This window comes from Tamandua tetradactyla, chromosome 18 (assembly GCF_023851605.1).
Source record: "Tamandua tetradactyla isolate mTamTet1 chromosome 18, mTamTet1.pri, whole genome shotgun sequence".
NCBI lineage: Eukaryota > Metazoa > Chordata > Mammalia > Pilosa > Myrmecophagidae > Tamandua > Tamandua tetradactyla.
In genome coordinates this window covers 15198511-15208814 of record NC_135344.1, presented here as the reverse complement: position 1 = coordinate 15208814, position 10304 = coordinate 15198511, and the positions used below count along the sequence as shown (strand labels likewise).

General features: G+C 34.5%; 1 pseudogene; it reads left to right on the top strand.

Moving 5' to 3' along the window:
- Positions 1-1540: 1540 nt before the first annotated feature.
- The window catches only part of LOC143662388 (grpE protein homolog 1, mitochondrial pseudogene), a 38061-nt pseudogene continuing 29297 nt past the window's right edge, over positions 1541-10304 (top strand).

Here is a 10304-nt window from a genome sequence, read left to right as displayed (position 1 = left end):
TCATACTATTAGATTCAGTTAGAACACATAGAAGAATTTTGAGAAAAAGTGAGTTTTAGTAAATAAAATAAAAATTGACTCTAAGTTCTATTGCTAAAGGTAATGCTTTCTAATTATAGAAAAATTAGAATGTCTAGAACATTATAAGGTAAAGACATACATAAAATTTAATCATTCTTAGAAAATAAATTAAAAATCAATCCTGGCAGTGGTTATTTATTGGATATTAATTTGATTCTGTGCCTATCTATGCTTGATCAGGTAAGCATATATGTGCTTTATAAAATGGAACTGTTAAGTTTTTGTATAGTTTTGTGTTTTATTTTCACATCTAATTTTATATTACTTAATGTACACTGTAACTCTGACAAGATGGAGTTTATGCTTATACTTGCCCAATGCCTCAGAATTAGTAGCTGGGGCATTGAGTTTTGGATGAGGATTTGTGCATTTCCAATGCTGTATTTCATTTTCTCACTATTTCTAAGTAAATGATTAATAAGGAGAAAGTTTAGATATATTAAGTCTCCTATGAAAGTCTTTCATGTAGAGATATATGGGCAAGGTGTTAACATGAAATGTAGAGCATATTTTGAAAGAGGTATAATTGTGGGTAATTTTCAGTTTTATTTTTGCCATTTTATTATGAATTATGCAAAAATCATATTTCAAAGCAATGATGATTTATTGAAGCTCATCATCCATTAAAATGCTTTAACAAAGGCATTCACTACATATATTACAGTTATCAAATCCTAAATTTAACTTTCTCCTGTCACTTCAAACCAAGTTTAATTATAATTCACTGCACAAGTGAACATAGAAGCAAATAATCACCAAACAGTACAAAATATAAGCCAGATGCCACACAAGAAGCACTGTTTTTTTTTAACTTTGAAAAAATGATCCTCTACAATATCACTGAGGCTTTAATTATATGGAAAGGGAAGAAAAATAAGGAGAAAACATCATATATTTTTTACAAAGGCAGAAAGAATACCAGTAAAGAAAATATATACCTGTACATATTCTTTTCTATTCTGTAAACTGGACAATGGATGCAATTGTAATGTTATATTTCAGTGTAATATTAGTTCTTCAAAGTCTTTAAATGAAAATGGATTTTAAAATATTAAACCTAAAATAAGGAAAATGTGTATTTAATATCACTAGTTTCTGAATTCCAGCAGATAAAACAGAAATACTTTTAAAACATATGAATCAACTACTAGTGTGAAGTAAAATAATTTCCTATAGCTTACTGGAATGCTTAACTTTTTAGAGTCTGAAACATGACTTTTCTTTCCCTTGCAATGAGTTTTATAACAATAGACATCTATAAATGAAAATTCTAATGTTTATGGCATTTCCCCAGATTACTGTGTTTGCAATTTTAAAGTTTAGATGCTCTTAAAAGAAATATTTTATCTTTATTTACCTTACTACTGTGATAGCTTTTGTCTTCTCACTACTAGCTTTCTGTTGGCCCTCATTATTTTCAATGTGAAGACGTTTATTTCCATTCTCTGTGGGCTGAATCATGTCCTGTCAAACAAATGTTGAACTCCTAACCAGCAGTCCTCAGAATGTGACCTTAGTTGGAAACAGGACTGTTGCTGATGAAGTTAGTTACGATGAGGTCAGGTGGGTACCTGACCCAATATGACAGATGGGTTTCCTTATGAGAAGGGGAGAGGAGGCACCAAAACACAGGCATGCAATGAGAGGACAGCCATGTAAAGACAGAGGCCAAGGGTGGAGTGAAAAAGCTGACTGAGGTAATCTCCCCTACAGGTTCCCGAGGGAAATGGCCCTGTTCACTGCCTTATTTTTGGAGTTCTGGCCTCCAGAACTGTGACAATACGTTTCTGTTGCTTTAAAGCCACCAGGTTTGTAGTAAGTTTTTATAGCAGCCAGAGGAAATGAGGCACCTGCTCTTCCCTAGATTACAAAGGAAAGTGTATCAGGCTCATTATTTGTATGGCCTCAGATTTCTATGAGATGCAAAGATATTTATATTAATATTTAGATATATGAAGCATATGCAACATCAATTTATAAATATATATCAATATTTTGTTACGTATCTACGAATATGTTTTTATAATACATCGTGTATCATATAACTTTGTTTGCCATATAAATTGTCATGGATATTTATTAACTCATAAATATCATAGCTGTTAAAATTTTCCAAAATGCTTTTTTGTGCCTTGCAATATTCTGGGAAACCTTCCCCCAAGTCTCAATGACATCTCCTCAATGCTGTTAGAGTTGTCAGTGTTCTTGATCGTTGATGACCGAAATTGATTCCAGTCAAAGCTAAGCCAGGTAGTGGCTTACATGGATGGCCTGAACAGTTAATGGGAAGGCTGAAGAAGCAGGCTCAGAATGAGGACAGATGCCACTGAGGCTTGTGACCTTGTGACGTGATGTGACCAGAACTTCAGAGAAATCACAGTACAGGAACAGCCTGGCGGGGATAATGCTGCTGGTGTTTCCCCCACTCAGGCCATGGCTATCAGTTGCTGCCACTGGACACTGTTTATCACTTGCTCCAGTCTCACACTCAAACAAACCCATTCATGTGTTTAACACCCCTCCCTTACCCATTTTTCTCCCCACCCCAGAGTGTAGTATCATGAAGCCTGTAGTCCAAGCTAAATATCATCATTAGTTATTCTTCCAGATTTTTCCAGGTGTGGACTCACTATCAATAGTTAACAATTGCAGCTTGTTTTTCAGAAGACTAATCCTCTCTGATTTTGCTGGAATCTGCTTTGTCTGTAAGCACAGAGTACTAGAAGTATATGAAAAAATACAATATCCTAAAATGACCCTTAACCAAGAATCAAGAGTGAGAAAACCCCATCCAGCACTCTTAGGGACATACATGCCAGAATCATTCTGTAAAATCATGTTGAGACTATCATCTGACTGAAATCACATCCTTCATTAATTTTCTTTCAATCCTTGCTATGTATTTTCCACTTTCATACTGGTTTTCACTGGGACCAATTCCATAAAGTGTCATCTGCACACAGATCCTCATTTCAGGATCTCCTTCTATGAAACTTACCAAAGACACCCCTTTTAGTTAGTTATCCATCCAACCAAAAAGTGTGCTGACCATTATGTTAAACTTGGAATGCTCCATTCCCAAAACTACCTGAACATTTACTGAAGAAGTTGTTCTGGCCTTGGAAAAATAATAACTGTTTTCTCATCTTCTAGAACAGCATTCTCAGGAAATGTAACTATCTTCAATTGACCATTTTATAATCCTACAAGACATGCTTCTTATGAGCGGTATGATGCATGATAACAGGATTAAGCTCCTTATGCCTTAAACAGTGCCTAATATCATGTCGAGTTCTGTTATAATACATGATGTGCTTTAAAACACTTAGTAATCCCAAGGTTGCAATAGCCTGCAGAAATATGACTGCTTGGGAAAAGCAAACATTTGTCTGGATTCAGTATCTATTACAATGAGATTAATATACTGTTTCATACACAGTGGAACAAAGCTATCTATCAAAGCTGTTCTAGGTGGTTAGTCAGCACCCCTCTTATTACAAGTTATGATCAAAAGCCCTGTTTTGATCATGAGTCCTGGCAACTTGGGGTATCCAGTTTGTTGATGGTAATTACATCTCCTCTGATGAAAGAGAACCAATGTTATTGAGCCAATTCATGGCTTTCATCTTTGCTACCATTGCCTTTTTCTTCACAAATCCATTGAGCAATCATTGGTGGCTATTAAAAAATTAAATTAAAAATTAAAATTAAAATTATGTTCAACCTTATTTAAAAAAATATTCTTCTATGGTAGTCATTTTTTGGGGGTATTGGTTTGAGAAGGGTCAAGTACAAAATAATTCTCATCATCTGGATCCCTTCAGAAAGGTTGAACTAAATACTCTGTTTTTATAAATTGCTTCAGTAACTCAACCCTTATACCTTGCTCTTTCAATGGTCTTGACCAACCGGCCTCATCCATAAGCCACTGCTTACAGATGCTGAAGATTCACATTCTGACCACTTCATTTTCTAATACAAGGTTTAAATTTGTCATGTTTCTGTTGTTGCTGAAATCATCAGTTGACAGCCCTAAGCAATCACATTCTTCTTTTATAGCTGTAAATATTTGGAACAGCGTTTTGCTTACAGCAATATTCTGCCACCATTCCCACAATCCGTGTAACAGCTTATAAGCAATGACGTGGGTACAAACTCTGCAGTCTCTCAGTGAAACTGTTCCTTGCAGCTAACTGAAAGGTAGGAAAGGCAAAGAAAAAAATCCCTTATTTACACTGGCCAGTATTCCTAAGAGAAAAACAAAGTGTTCTGCAATGCCCAAGGTGCATTCAAACAGGCATCATTGGATATACCTATTGAAAACTAAACTCATCCTTTCTGAATATAACATGGATCTATATTACATTATCTTTTGGATGCAATCAGTACCACTCCCAGAGTTATCCCATAGTGCTGCTTACTTCATTGCCCCAAATTATTTCTGTTCTGTTGCCTTCCTGGTCATCAGGGAGGTTTTGCATCCTAAACCCTGGGTATTCATATTTTTGGCAAACTGAAATGTTACTTAACTTTCTGCCAACTGTGTTCAAACTGTTTTGCTGTTGTTTAGTTGTTTTTGTTTGTTGCCTTAATCCTTCCTGTACGTTTTTTTTTTTTTTTGGTATATGCATGTGGGGTAAAATTTTAGTATCAAAATATTATTTTAACTTGAACATAATGATATTTATCAACATAATTATCATATTATTACTCAGCTTTGAACTCATCCACCTCATTTTTTAATCATATATTCAGAAGTTGTGTACATAACTAAGAAATCATTTGATTCCTACTGGGTCTATTTGGAGGTGTTCGTAGGAAAAAAAACTGTTGTCCATCAAGTTACATGTCCCACATTGGCCAAAGGAAAACAGTGGTGTTCGGGGTTCCTAGGAATAAGTAGTAGCTGAGAGCCAATATCTGTCAATTCCCGTTTGTGCTATTTTCCTTTCTCCAAGGTTTACTTTTCCTGGAAAACCAGGTCTCTTTGGTTAGACTTAAGAGGAAGATTTTTTTGTTTTGTTTTGTTTTGTTTGTCTTTAGTACTATAGCACGATTCTTTCCCATAGAGAGACAACTTCACCTTCATTCTATTTGGGGAATTTGGGGTCACAGTTAAAACACTTGGAAGTGACTCAATTTAGGTTTGTGATCTCCAGATTTAAAGATTTCGCACATTAAAAAGAAACAGAAAAAGCACTCAATAAACCTTATCGAGTGGTCTAGTTTGATCTTGAAATGCCTTAACAACTTAACCACTACTAAAGTTCTTTGGGAGTCAGCTAATGCTGAAAACAGGAGAGATATTTTGCCTTCTATGCTAATGATTTCTTCCTTGTCTCTAGAAAGTGCTATCCTGTGGTCTTTGCTATCATGGGATTCTCCTAGTCTCTTTGATATCAGGAAGCTTATTTCCATTGCAGCTTTTCCACAAGCATCCTCTGTTCTATAGAGACTAGACATTGCGAAGCGGCTCATGCTCCCACACCAATATATGTCTTAAAGCCTTCTGGAAGATATTTTCATATAGACTCTCAGACAAATTTTTAGTGTGAAGATGCAGTAATTTTCACTCAATAACACCAAACTTCTCTCACCACTATCCTTCTCTCTCTCAATCATTGGATTCTATCCTTTATATGGTTCCACAGAATTTTTGCTAACTCATGGTGATAGAAGAGTCAAATGCATGCAGATTCTATTTGATCACAGCTGCAAATAGTTAGGACTTGATGTATATGGTTAGGTACATAATTTGTAGGGCTCATTGCAGAAGGAAAATGTGGCAACTTTTGTTCAAAAAGAAGGAAAACAAAGCTACAATACTTTTCATTTCTTTTTACAAATTATATTATCTTAATATCCACTGTATTATCACTAACATCACCCTCAAAAAAGGAAGGTAGTTAAGTACAAATTACCTCCTTTACTCTGAGAATCTCTTCCATAAAATCCAATTGATGTATCTATACTACATTACTTAGTACTCATTACTGGAAATAATATAAATCAATGTAGGTAACATTTTATGGATGAGAGTTTTTGATTAGCTCTAATTAGCTCATATGGTCTACTTAGGGACAGTTTAAAAAGAAGATACTATTTAAGGAGGACTACCTATTGAGAACTATAGTTTAAAAATCACAATACAAGAGTAATTGTATGAGGCTGTCACAGCAGGCTCTACAGACATCACTAATTCTCTGACCAAGGACACAGGATATTGCTGCAAACACAGGGCTACCCATGCCCCTGAATGTCTGATGTAGTAGCTGCTGACACCACAATCAAGATTAATTCTTACCTATCCCTGCCTCTTTAATTCTTTGCTCCAGGATCAAACCCCAAGGTACTAAATGCACTTACCCGAGTCTAGGTTAAGTGCCGGCATTGTAACACTCATACTCATAGCTGAAAGACACTATTTAACGTTAAATTTAATTAAAACTAATAACCACTGAAAATTGATTCTTCCATCAAACGAGGCTGTATTTCAAATGCTCAGTAGACCCATGTGGCTATTAGATATTGTATTGGACATTGTAGAGCAGAATATTTCTGTCATTACACAAAGTTTTCTTAGCGCTGCTCTAGAGGATTCCTTTAAGAGAAGAGGTTTTTCATGCTGGGAATTGAACAACAAAGTGTCTAGTAATTGTGCCTTGTATAGTGCATACAACATTTTTTTTTGTCATCACCAGGATAGTCATTTATTCTACACTTGGATAGGATCTTGATCACCAGTCCTGCCTCTGTCAATGCCAACAAACATGGACTCATGGATGGTTCTCCACCCTCATCGCTTTTCATCCAAAATCAAAGAACTCACTTCACACCCAAACAAGTTAGAGTGTGAGTTGACTTGGATGTCCTGCTTCATAAAAAACATGCCACAATATAAAATCAACTGGGTTTCTAGAAGAAAGAATAGACTATTAAAACCTCAGCTATCTTTCTAAGGGTACGCTAACTTTTAGGGTGCCCTACTAATCTCTGCTAACCATGACAATGATGATGGTTTCTACAAAGAACATCAGATCATTATACCCAATTATCTTCTTTCAAAGTACATGCTTTCCAATCCCCTTGCTCTTCAATACCAGACTAGTGATTGAAATATGTAAAATTTAACCAAAAAATAATGGTGCAGATTCTAAATTACAAGCTGAAATTGCCCTTAGCCAGAAGAGTTTCCTACAAGCATCACAATAATGCTAATATTAATATCTTCATTTTTACAGGTAGTTTTATTTTATTTTCAGCTTTCAGGAATATTATATCACTTTTCAATTGAGAATTTTTCTCTCTTCTCAGAATACAGGGTTGTGATAATTAAGCCCTTATGCTGGTAATGTGGGAAAGGAGAAAAGAAATTTGTTGATGGATGGGTTTCTATTCAACATGTGTCAGTAACTTTTCTTTCCTACAATAACATTAATGATTCCTTAGAAAGTATATTTCCTAGAAGAAATCTCTACTTCTTTAAACCCAGTGTTTAAACTGTGACCTTACTTGTAAAGTTTTCTACTTTAAATACTTGCATTTATGGTATTATCTTGAAGCAAACAGCAGAAGCCAATTGCTCGGATATTGTACTCTTTTTTCTGTTTTGTTTTAAATTATCCACCTAGACATCTCAAAGTGTTCTCCTTCTTGTCCTAAATGTACAGAGTACTTCAGGGTTTTGGAGGGAAAATTCACTTTGCTGGAGAAAATCTTGTTTTCTTTCCTGAAATGGGAGGCCTTCACTTCTGCTTATTTATGTTGTCAATTTGGACTATTCTGCTTATATTTTCCATAATCCATTAATATTTGGGTCTGACAATGACTCTATTTCTGACTTTCCAATATTGGCATGAATAATTTTGTGTTGTTTTCTCATTCCCTCTTTTTTGTGTGTGTGTTGGGGGGGTGCAGAGTGAGATGGAGAGTAGAGGTGAACACATGTTATCTTGTCCCTGGATAAATGAAGATTTAAAAAACAGTAGGTTTATGGGACATTTTCACTAATGAGCTCTGTCAATATAGAGTAAAATATTTTTTGATACTTCTACAATATGACTTCTCATATGACATCAATAAATATATTTTAGTATAAAAATGTCATGGCAGATTTTCTAATACTCTGTATTCTCATTACATTGTGAAGATTTGGAAGCTGATCTATGCTATTTATTAAGGAGATCTGAAAGAAACAAGCAGTTCAAGTCTCAAGCATAATGTCAGGCATCAGTAATGCACATGTATAGAACAATATTTGAGTGGCTGTGAAATATTTCTATTACTATATTTAAAGTGAATGTATTAAAGCAGATATATTTAAGGGAAATGTTCTCTGAAAATATTTTAAAGAAAAAACTATAACTATAAGCTTTTTAGTATGTTGCTAATACCAGATCTAGATGGTACTTAATTGCCGTCTGCCATGCGTTATAAAAGGTCTGTTTCACATTGCACCATTTCTTCTTAATTTGTTCAAATCATATCTACTTTAAAGTCTCAAATATTTTAGACTGGAGAGGGACAATGAATAGATTTGTTTAAAATGTCTAAATTTCTCTAAAAGAGAGGCTTCAAAAACCCTAATGTACCTTCGTGAATTCCTCATTGATTAATATCTGCATTACTTTACAGGTAAGCCAAGGAAAATGGTGTTCTTATGAAAGCCACATGCAAAAAAGTCCTCCTTTGTGATATAAATGGATAAGTAAACAATTTTGCCATTATTAAGTTGTAAAATAAATTCGCATGAAACTTATATATGCATGTAGTCTTCTCCTTTGCAAGGAGAAGATGGACCACCAGAGGAAAAAAAATGTAGTAATTATAATTTAGATGGCTTAATTTCGAGCGGCCAATTTTGTTGTAAATGTACTGGATATTTTAACATTAAATCAAATGATGGAAATCTATTATTTTCAAAATACCTGGAAAAGGAATAAGAAGATAGTATTTCTTTCTTAACATATTGTAATTAAATTTCTCTCTTGATAATACTTGTAATAATCTGATTTAAATGTCCATTAAATACTTAAAGATAGTTAGGAATTATATACTATGACTGAAATCATTTACCAACAAAATGCCTCTATTCACTGCTTAGTTTGGCTACAAACAAACAAGAACTACAAGGCAGATTTTTTTCAGAGCATGTTGGATGGTATTCATTGCTTTACCATATAAAATAATAAGTTACACTTGAAGTGGTATAGAAGGACCATTTGTAAAGAATCTTGAAAAGAACTACTCCAAAGAATGGAGGATGAGGTGAGATAACTAGTAATCAATTTTCATGATTTTCCATGGTGAACAACATATATTCATCATCTGAGTCATAATCAAGCAGACTTCACCTGTAAACATTATTGACTTATAATACAGAAAATATCTGCCAGAAACTCAGTTTGTAAATTCAATTAAAATGACATTATATATTTCATTTTATTTATTGAAACAAGAAAGCAGGTGAAAATAAGCTCAATTTACAAGTAAGATGAATAATTTGGAATGCATTTCATAAAGAAAGCCAAAATTGAATTTGTCTTCTATTTGTTTAATGAATGTGGGGAGACATTTATGTTTTTCAAGGTAGAAAGATTGTTTTCTCCATTTTGACTTAAATTAAAAAAATCTCCTGTGTCACACCAGGTGTCAATCTATGTACAGATAGCCCAGCAGGGCCTAGTAAAGTAATATCACTCCTTAACCAGTAGCTCTGTCTGAAATGCATAGTAAATATTGATAGTAATATCAATAGTCTATGTAAAAGGTAAAAGGCAGAACTTATTCTAATAAGCCCTATTAGAAACTATAACAGAAGATGAATTGCACACAGATTCCAAACTTTCTCAAGCAACTTAAACTGTTTTAAAAAAGCATTTATGCTGTATCTTAATTTGCCAGGCTGCAGTGACAAATGCCACATACTTTTTGGTTCACCAACAGGATTTTAATGTCAAGCAGTTTCAGAAGCTAGAAGTCCAAAGTCAAGGCATCCACAAAATGTGCTTTCTCCCCAGTATTTGTAGGGTACTGGTGCTGGCTGGCTGCAATCCATGGGGTATCTCGGCGTGCCTCTCCACCTCCTCTCACATGCCCATGTCCTTGATTTCCTGTCTTTCTCTTTTGGCTTCCTCTGACTTTTGGCTTCTGGCTGCTCCATGTCCTTCTAGATTTAGTGTATCTGCATTTCTTCTGCTTATAAAGAACTCCCATAATATGCA